Source organism: Nannospalax galili, unplaced genomic scaffold (genome assembly GCF_000622305.1).
Source record: "Nannospalax galili isolate Female #2095 unplaced genomic scaffold, S.galili_v1.0 scaffold1345, whole genome shotgun sequence".
NCBI lineage: Eukaryota > Metazoa > Chordata > Mammalia > Rodentia > Spalacidae > Nannospalax > Nannospalax galili.
In genome coordinates, this window is record NW_008353213.1 from 386,749 (window position 1) to 397,131 (window position 10,383).

Genomic DNA, 10,383 nt, shown 5'->3' on the forward strand with positions numbered 1-10,383 from the left:
CAGTGTCAGCAGGACAGCAGAGACTGCAAATCCAGTCAGAGTATATCACTTGGTACTAATTACTTCCTGACATGGTATCAGCAGAAACTAGGAGAGGCTCCTAAACTGCTGATCTCCTGGGCATCCACATGGGCCTCTGAGGTCCCTGATTGTTTCATAGGCAGTGGGTCTAGGACAGATTTCAGTCTCACCATCAGCAGTGTTCAGGCTGAAGACCTGGCAGATCATTACTGTCAGGATTATCCTGGGTTTCCTCCCACAGTGCTTCACACTTGAACACAAACCTCCACTCAAGAGTCTGACCAGCTGTTTACCCAAGAGAGTCCTGGACCTGCACACTTCCTCCATCTGCCTGAGAGACTGTGCCTGATTTATAAATCAGAAAACTTACAGAGCTCACTATAATATTAATGGGCTCAGTGTGTGTTTGTAAATAATTTCCCAAGCTCTTCATTTCTAGTTTTCTTTGTCTGGCTTTTCCCTGGAGATTCTCTACCTTCAGTGAATTCTAATTTCAAGCCTTGAATTGTTTACTTACCTCATTCAACAGTGTGTGTCACGGTTTTCACTCACCTTTTATACCTGTCCTCTTTCATTTCCCTGAACGTATTTATGAATGTTATTTTGAAATCATTGTCTATGTATCAGCTGTGCTGCCTTTCTCAGGAATTTTTTCCATGAGTGTGCTAATTTCTGGAAGTGACACATTTTATTGGTTCTTCATGTTGCTAGTGTTTTCCTGATGGAACCCAGGCATCTGGTAGTTGTGTCCTTGGTTGTTTCTTGGCATGGATATCTGATCTCATCTTTGTTACACAATAATTCAAAAATAAATGGAAAATTACTACTTTTTTCCTTAGCGTAAGACAAACATTTGTATAGTTTTGTGATGTACCAAAAAAGGACACATGAAATTTCTGGTTCCTTCATTCATTGAGCAGGAAACCAGGCGGACCTATTTTGAATGGATTGACATCGGTTCTCTCCTGTCCCTTACAGAATACCTTATCAAGTGATGCGATGCTGTCATGCACCATATCCATGAAGATAGAAAGCACCAACAAAGACTTTCTTCAAAGCTTCTTCACTCCTATTTGTATTTTCGTAGAAGAGAATTCAGCCTTGATTATATGAGTATGAGATACAGTTCAGGTTTACTTGTGTTCAGACACTACTTCTGGCTCCTAAAATCTACCCACCTCACTGCTGTAAATACCCTGATCCTTGGGAGGAGAAGGTTCACTATAGTAATCCATTTCGAATCCAACACTCTGAGGTCTGTTACTCTCTACACGACAACCACTTGTGCTTCTCTGTTATTCTACGTCTGCTACAAGGTGAAGCTTCCATGGTTGCAGCTGAGAAAGGCTCAAATCTGTGAATGTAACAATAACTCATTAGTAGTCGGTTTAATTGTTTGATTACTCATCAAAAGAAACAATAACACTTCTCTCCTATGGCCTGTGTCCTGCCTATCCACAGGTTCCTGGCCATAAGTGTGAACTATTTCCATCGCATATATATATGTAAAATGGAGAGAACTTATGTTGTATATTTTGATATGAAATGAGAAAAAATTTACTGCTAATTATCCTTCCTCATCCTCTCTCCTTTGCCCTGAACTTTACCCCATCATATAACCTTTCCTATGACATTATTACTATTTCCCCTATTATGTCACTGTACTCAAGCTCCCCTCCCATAAACCTTTTCCTCTTATATTTAACTCTATGGATTTCCTAATTTAAACACACATATCTAAAGATTTAAAGGTCCATACACTTATGAAAGAGGACATGTGACGGTTATAGATCTGAGTTCCCTCACACATGATGTTTGTTTTCTGTTTCCTGGAGCAGCAGGTTGGACTGACTAACTGCTATGTATTTTCATTGTGGTCTGGGTATACAGATTTCTTTTGTTGCTTTGTGTGCTGTGAAACTCAGGCCTGCCTTTGTTGTGTTGAAGTTTAATTCTGTTTATATTGTTGATGTAGCTTGGTTGCTTTCTGATCTGGTCTAAACAGTTAATTGGTCTGGGCTTCAGGTTCTCTCTTTTTTTTTTTTTTTTTTTTTTGGAGGATTGAATGGATACAAGCAGGCTAGCCAGAACTCTTCAGGAGGGCAAAGGAGACAAGGCCTAGTCAATGTGAGAGGCCATTGCTGGGCTGGTTCTAACTAGCTAAGCAAAGAAGCTGTGAGCTCTGGAGCCAGGTAATGGATTAGTCTCAAAGCAGGTGAATTGTGACCCATCAGGGCTGGACATGGCCATCTCTCCCAGCTAGTCAGGTACTCTTTGGCAGCCTCAGCAGGACACGGCCAAAACCCAAGGAGTGCTGATAGGAACAAAATGTTCTGGTTCTTACTAGTTAATGGAGAAGGCGTGAGCTCTGGACTAGACTAGTGGGAGTGACTGGAGTTTATCCCAATGTAGGGAGATGGGAGCGTTGGGGGAATTGTGTAGCTCACCCAGGCTAGTTAGGTATTCTCCAGCAACCTCAGCAAGATGGGGCCAAGGCCCCAGGAGAGACTAGGGGAATCATTTACCCTATTTCTGCTGAGGCAGAAAAGAAAGACACAGAGAAAGATTTCAAGAACATTGCTTGACTGCTTCTACTAAGACCTTACAATATACATTAAAGCCTTCTGCATCTCAGAAATAATCTCAGCCCATTTAGGCACCAGTAGGAAATTCTCAGGCAGTGTTCTTACAATTCTGCTTTTCTGGATGCTTTGTCTATGAGAAGGATATCTCAACAGTGTTGAAAATAATAAACTGCAGTGTCTTCAGACTCCAGACTTCTGATGGTGAGAGAACACTCTGCCCCAGCTCCATTTTCACCAAACCTTGATGAAACCCCATCTGTTATGTGGGATGGCTTATAGATCAAGAGCTTTAGTTTCTGCTGATACCAGGGTCTTTAGCTCTGAATTCCCATACTAGCCTTACAAGTGATGCTGACTCTGTCTCCCAGAAAAAGTATTCTTTAAATAATCAACCTTTTTAGCCACCTTGGTGTTGTTTTGCTGGTTTCTTCACATATTCGAGATACAACCTTTGTGTCAGATTATGAGTATAGTTGAATTATCCCCCCATTCTGTAGGCTGCCTCTTCAGTTGAATGAAAGCATTCTTCGCTGTACAAAAAATTTATACTTTATGATGCTCCATTTTTCAGATGTTGGTCTTAATGCCAGAACTATCAGGGTCCTGTCCAGAAATTTATTCCTGTGTCCATAAGGTCTAGTGACCTCCCTACTTTCTACTGTATGAGATTCAGTGTATTAGTTTTCATGTTGAAGTCATTGATATATTTGGAGTTAAGTTTTGTGTAGGGTGAGAAGCAGGAATCTAGTTTCACTAGTCTGTATATAGTTATATAACTACTGCAGATTCAGAAGTCCTATTAAATGCAAGTGGAAATTGGAAAAATTTATACTCTTTATATTAATAGTAATTTGTGATGTCTCGTCTTTGTAAACTGATATTCTGCCTTTTTTTGTTTCCATATTTCTATACACAAACACAAACATATACACACACAAAACATACATATATACATACACAGTATGTGCGTATAATCCCAGTGCTGGACCTTTGGAAATGGGAGGATCCCTGGGGCTTGCTGGTCAACCAGTCTAGTTGAATCTGTGAACTTCAGATTCTGTGAGGTTCAGTGAGAGACCCTATCTCAAAAAATAAAGTGAAAGAGCATTGAGGAAGATGCCTTGACATTTAACCTTATCCTAGTTAGAATGGCTAAGATTTTAAAAAAAAATGATGGTGGTGAGGTTGTGAGGCTAGGGGAAATCTTACTCACTGCATGTGGGAGAGAAAACGTGTGCAGCCCACTATGGAAAACAGTGTGGAGATTGGTCGAAAAGCCAGAAATAGATACACCCCATGATCCACCAATACCACTTTCGGACACACACCCAAATGATTCTGTGTCCTATGGTAGAGATACCTCTTCATTCATGATTGTTTGATATTTTATTGACAATAGCCATGAAATGGAAACAACCTATGTGATGTTCAACTGATTCCTGCACAGGTTATAAGGAGCCTATTAAGAATTCTTCAGAATGGTGAAAAGTACTCCGAGCACATACAAATCATCAGGGAATGAGCAGGGCTGGGCACAGCTGCAAGGCTTGTTCATCTCAATAACTCAGCAGTGGCACAAGGGTCCCAGGTGTCCCAGGCAAAATTAGTGATATGGGATGTTTCTATGATGAATGTGTTGCTCTGGCTGCCAGAGTGACAGTGTTAATTCTGTGTTCTGTGAATCGCATCTTACCTTGATTAATTTGTTACCAGCACATGCTTTATTGCTACTTTTCTGTCTCATACAGGCACTGTTAATTATGGCACAATTTCAGAATTTTAAAAATGTACACGGGTTCTTTTCACTGGTGCCTTTAAAGTTTATTAGTCACTCATTTACAACTCTCAACTTATGGTAATGCTCCTGCCTTAGCCTTCCAAATACTAGGATTTCATTTTTACACCATCACATCTAACTTAACAAAGGGCAATTTACATCATTATTTTTTGAATATATATGGTGGCCTGTTGAGTCAAAATTGTCTCCCCAAATGCCCTTCAGTGTGGGAGTATCACTGAAGCCTGGTTAACCAACAAAGTTTCTCTTACACAAAACTGACTCTCCATGTACCCACATCCATAGGTTGTCAATAGTTCCTCAGATAGAGTTATGCTTTCTTACCCACTGCCCCAGTTCCATGCTGCAGTATTATCAGGCTTGAGCTTAGGTGGGACGTGTACATACTGTGACCATTGTTGTGAGTTCAGATGAGTAACTGCCCAGATATCTTGAAACAATAGCACTTTCCTTCCCATGTGGATTCATTTCAGTGATAAACTGGATATGAAATGAGAGCAATAATTACATTGACATCTAAAACAAAAACCAACTCCAGAGTCAAGATTTATAAGGAGAGAGAGGCTCATTACTACCAGCACAGCCACACAAATTTAGGAATTCCCTCCCTTCGTATGTGATGAGAATGACTTTCCTTCCTAGCTTATGTTTATACACATCTGTCCCAATTTCTCCTGGAAAACTCAATATTATTATTCCTGTTCTCAATCCAGTCTTAACCTAAGCCATTCCCTTTATGAGGGGAAATCCTCTATTAACAAGGGTTCATTCTTGGTCTTCAATCTATCATGTTCCTTAAATCTGTGTATTCTGTCACTGTCAAATCTTTTCCAGTCCTAAGAGGTAAGAGTTATCAGTGTCTGTCCCTAGGACAATGTAATAATTCAACTGTAAACTTAAAAATTTACAGCCAATTTTGAAAGAGATGCATCTTAGCTTAGGAAATTGTTATTGAATATGTAAATGCTGGCGTAATGAAATGCTTCTTCTAAGTATGTGATTATTAAATAATTTTTAAAAGGGAGGGTTAAAGGGTATGTGACTCTGATAAAAATATATACATGTATGACATTGTCACAGAATTAAAATTATTTGTAAAAACTAAAAGAAAACATACATTTTAATATAAAAACTTTAATAAAAGAAAAAAAAACATTTATTACTGATTATTCCATTTAAACACATATAAAATAGCAACTTAAAAATATAAATGAGTCCTGAAATAAACATAATTGTTTTTCACATTACATGAGGAGAGACTATATAGACCCAGGTCTCAAACTGTCCATGTTCTTTTATTTTTAATAAAATAAAATATGACAAAATCGTTCATTATATCTTTTCCCAAAAATATCTTGCTACACTATAGCATGGTTCATTAGATTCTTGGGGCTGTCATTTTTAAAGGACCACAAACCTGTTGGCTGAAAACATCATAGATTGTTACAGTTTTGGAGGCAGGAAGATTCTGAAAGATAGAGGAGTAGGAGATAAGTATCCAGAGCTAGACCTGCAACAGGCAAGGAATATATCTTCCTTTATTCAAAGAAGATACAGTGAGAGGTAGAGTCTGTCTGTGGGACCAAGCATCTAAAACTAAACAAAGAAACCAGGGGGAGTTTATACCAGGGTTGTGGGACACAAGTACACTTAGTGGGGAGTCGAGTTAGTGCCCTGGCTTTAAGGTCTCCTTCTCAAGATTATTTACCCAGGAACTGGCAGGAAAGTTATCTATGGCCTTAGAGGAGACAGGTGGGCTCCACAAACATTTCCTCTCAATATCTCTTTTCAATGCTAAATAAGTGATCCTGTGTGCATGAGTGTGTGTGTGTGTGTGTGTCTTTGTGTGTATGTGTGTGAGTGTCTGTGTCTGTGTGTGTCTGTGTCTGTGTCTCTGTCTCTGTCTATGAGAAAGGGGAGAAAAATGAGGGGAGAGAGAGAGAGGTGAAATTGGAGCAGTTGTTGGTAGAGGGTGAAGATGGGAGATTGGGAGTGACCAGGTGATAAGGGATGAGCAGAGTCAGGTTTTTAATCTATAACTGTTAGATCACTGGGGAAACTTTGAACTTTTACAATTTAGAGCCTTTCGGCCACTGTGATGGTTTTTATGCCTTTATGGATTCCTCTAAGGAAGCTCATGGTTTTTCTGAGGTTCACATATTCTATCAAATGGAATAAAGGACATATGTGTGCTTACCTAGCAGATACCTACCCACAGCCCTCTGTGCCCTCACCTACTTAAAACTGTCTCATTTGTTAGTGGCTCAAGGAATCTTTTTTAAAATCCTGTCTCCTCCCCACCCTCCATTCCTGGCCCCTGAGCTCAGCATCCACAAAGTTAAGGGTTGCCTGTACAATAATCCCAATCAAAACATCTGCGAAACATACCTATGCAATGACAGGTATATATTGATGGCCACAGAATGGTAGCTGATATTACATCTATGTAGTAATATGTGGGAAAAGATGTATGCAAGTGTAGGAGATGATAGACTTAGTTTTCATGAGAGAATTGATCAAACAATGGCTTTCTCTGTTAGAAATAGGAACTACTTATTTGAAAGGAGAATACTTAAAGTATGTGCATTGGAACAGAATAACAAATATCAGGTTAAGTTCATGCCTTCTTTGGTAGAGAAATAAATATCTGTGTCTGTATATGAATAGAGGGGTTAAATAAATAACTTCTAGTTCTGCTTAAAGAATGACTCTTCAAACACCAACAGCACCCATAGTTTCTAAATAAAGCCTTAATAGAAAAGTAATATCACTCTATGGATAAATGCTTATTTTTAATCTAGTGTAAGGAAAATACAGCACAATCCGAAACCTGCCTTCCAAATTCAGCTTTCACCTTATCACTAGCTGCAATACAAAAAAAGTTATTGGATATCTGTGGTCATTCCTTAAATTTCCTCTAAGTGAGATGTTTCAATTTTGAAAGTTTCTGAGTTCTCAGGACTTAGTGAAGTGGCTCTTTGAGAATATAGCTGCCTTATCAATTCATATTCCCATTTATTATAAAAGTATTACTACATAGATTTATTTAACAACTTCATTATGCTTTTCCACATTTCATATGAAGTGCTAGTCTGATACCTTTACCTATAAAATGAATAGTAATAAAATTGAGAATGTTTCTCTATGTGAAAGATCAAAAACAACACCTTAGGGGAGTGGCAGTAAATCCTACAGCTGCCTGCCTCATGCATTGTCCATGATGTATCTGGAGTTGAGATTTATGAAAACTTTTGTAACCCTGGGATATCCAGGATCCACAAAGGAGTAATAAGCATCAGTTTTGTCCACTTTGCTGATAATGAGGAAAAAACTGCCCTGGAATGACCATCAATGAACTGTGTTGGGATTCAAGCCTTGAATTGTTTTACTTATCTCATTCAACAGTGTGCGTGTCATGGTTTTCATTCACCTTTTATACCTGTCCTCTTTCAGTTCCCTGAACGTATTTATGAATGTTTCATGATTCTCTGGAGATATTTCTACAAACATTATTATCTCCAAATCTGGATGGTTAACAACAGCTCAACACAAAAATAATATGTACAGACTGGGTGCGGTAGCACACGCCTTTAATCCCAGCACTCAGGAGGCAAAGGCAGGCAGATCTCTGTGCATGAACAAATCTATCTTTATAAAAATTAAAAAAAATTCTTATTACATCTCTGTGTGTGTGTGTGTGTGTGTGTTTGTGTGTGTGTGTGTGTGTGTGCTGCATGTATGCTGTTGCTAACACAGAGACCTGAAAAGATTATCATATTCTCTGGAGTTGGAGTTACAGGTGGTTGTCAGCCACAGGAATGAATGCTGGGACCTGAACTTGGGTCCTCTGGAGGAGCAGCAAGTATCAAGCTGAGTGATGTCTCCAATCACAAAAAAATCCATCTTGATTAGTTTATCATGCTTTCTTTATACAGTTGTCAGCCAGTCCTTTCCTAAAATTATCAGACATGACTCACATTCTTCCTACCAAGATTTGTGCTGCATGTATGCTGTTGCTAACACAGAGACATGAAAAGATTATCAGAGTCCCTGGAGCTGGAGTTACAGGTGGTTGTCAGTTGCAGGAATGAATGCTGGGAACTGAACTTGGGTCCTCTGGAGGAGCAGCAAGTATCAAGCTGAGTGATGTCTCCAATCACAAAAAAATCCATCTTGATTAGTTTATCATGCTTTCTTTATACAGTTGTCAGCCAGTCCTTTCCTAAAATTATCAGACATGACTCACATTCTTCCTACCAAGCTCCTGTTCTACCACTATTGGCTATGACCTGTTTAGCCACAGGTTCTTGCTCCAGTAATGGTTACTGGTATTGATTTCATCTGTGGAATGGGCCTCAAATCTAAGCTAAGAGCAGTTTATTGTTCCCATAACAATCGGATTCACTATTCAACAGTGTGGGTGTCTTAGCAGGCTATTTATTATTATAGCTCACAGAGACCACAGTTGAGTAATTTACTTTTTCATTACGTTCTATGACTCAAGTATATAGTGTCTTCAGCATTAGAGTCCTAGCATCAGGTTATGGAGAGTATCCATTAACAATGACAATAGCCAGCAATGTTTCTTGGTCTTTGGGACTTAACAGCTCAAAAACTTCAAAAGAGGTAACATATTTCTGGCCTTTGGATTTTTATTTGTTAGTGTATGTAAGCAAGTATCAAGCTGAGTGATGAAGACCAACAGAAATCACATCCTGGAAACGGAGAGCTGATGTTGCTTGGATAGGGCTAATCTGCACCAAAGAGTCCACGGGCTCTTTGGGGATTCACCAATAGCACCTGTGTGAGGTGGGGACTCTAGACAAGAAATATCAAAGCAGATTCAGTTAGAGTTGAGTATTCAGGGTATTCAGCACATATATTCTGTTTCCATTCTTCTCCATTAGCTGCATTATTAGATATGGAGAAATGTACATGTACTATTGCTATGGAACACGTGGCAACATCTATGTAGTGGGCCAGGAGCTAAACGAGAGAAGCTGGTAGAGGGCTTTGCTTTTCTGCATCCTAGTCCTCAGAACTGTGTGCATTAATGAAGGCAGCAGCATCTTAGAGGAAATATCTTAGTGACTTGGGAATAGCATAACAAGAAATATGTATACAGGAATGTGGAAATACACAATTTGAGCACGAATCCAATCCTGTGACATTTTTTTAAATGAATGAAGCAAAGAACAGAGAGTGTTTTGTATGTTGCCATCAATTTGAACATGAATGCAGCCATTTTTGGTTTGGGGGAATTGCATGATATATTCTTAGAAGAGAATATATGTAACGCAAGGCACGTGAAGCTTCGTTTAGAAAGAGATTTTGTCCCAAATAGTATAATCGAATAAAGAACCCCTGGGAACCAGTTATTGTAGTTCATCCCTCTAATTCTAGGACTATAAAAGCTGAGGTCTGTGCTGTGAATTCCAGACCAACCTGTGGTACAGATTGAGATACTGTGTCAATTCTCCACCCTTCAAAAACCCCTTGTTATACTTTTTCCGGGCTCACTTTGACAGCACATATACTAAAATTGGAAGCACACAGAGAAGATTAGCATGGCTCCTGTGCAAGAATGACACACAAATTCATGAAGCACTCCTTATTTTAAAAAAGCTACACCTTTTCCTTTCTGTTAAATATTCTAGTCATTTTGTTCCCGAAACTATTTCTTCCGTGGTTTCATTCTCTTTCTTGGCATTCCCAAGAAATGATTTATGCTCTGTATCAGAAATGGGGTTTCTCATACATAGTTTTCACAAGTATATGAAAGATCATAGTAGAATTTTCAAATTGTAGACTGAATATTTTAACATATCTCCAGGCTTATGTGTTCTACGCTTCATTTAGAAACCTGTATAATGTTTCTGGTGACTCAGAAAGGCCAAGATCCAAATAGAAGGACTCTATTTATACTTCTCAGAGGTAATATAAGATCAGCGATGCTTATCTTTACTCTGACATCTTATG

General features: G+C 38.9%; 1 non-coding gene across 1 annotated transcript; it reads left to right on the forward strand.

Annotated features, from left to right (window-relative positions):
* Nucleotides 1–9,916: 9,916 nt before the first annotated feature.
* Nucleotides 9,917–10,023, forward strand: LOC115067220. Its single transcript, XR_003846648.1, has one exon. It is a non-coding gene; the product is annotated as a U6 spliceosomal RNA (small nuclear RNA).
* Nucleotides 10,024–10,383: the final 360 nt, after the last annotated feature.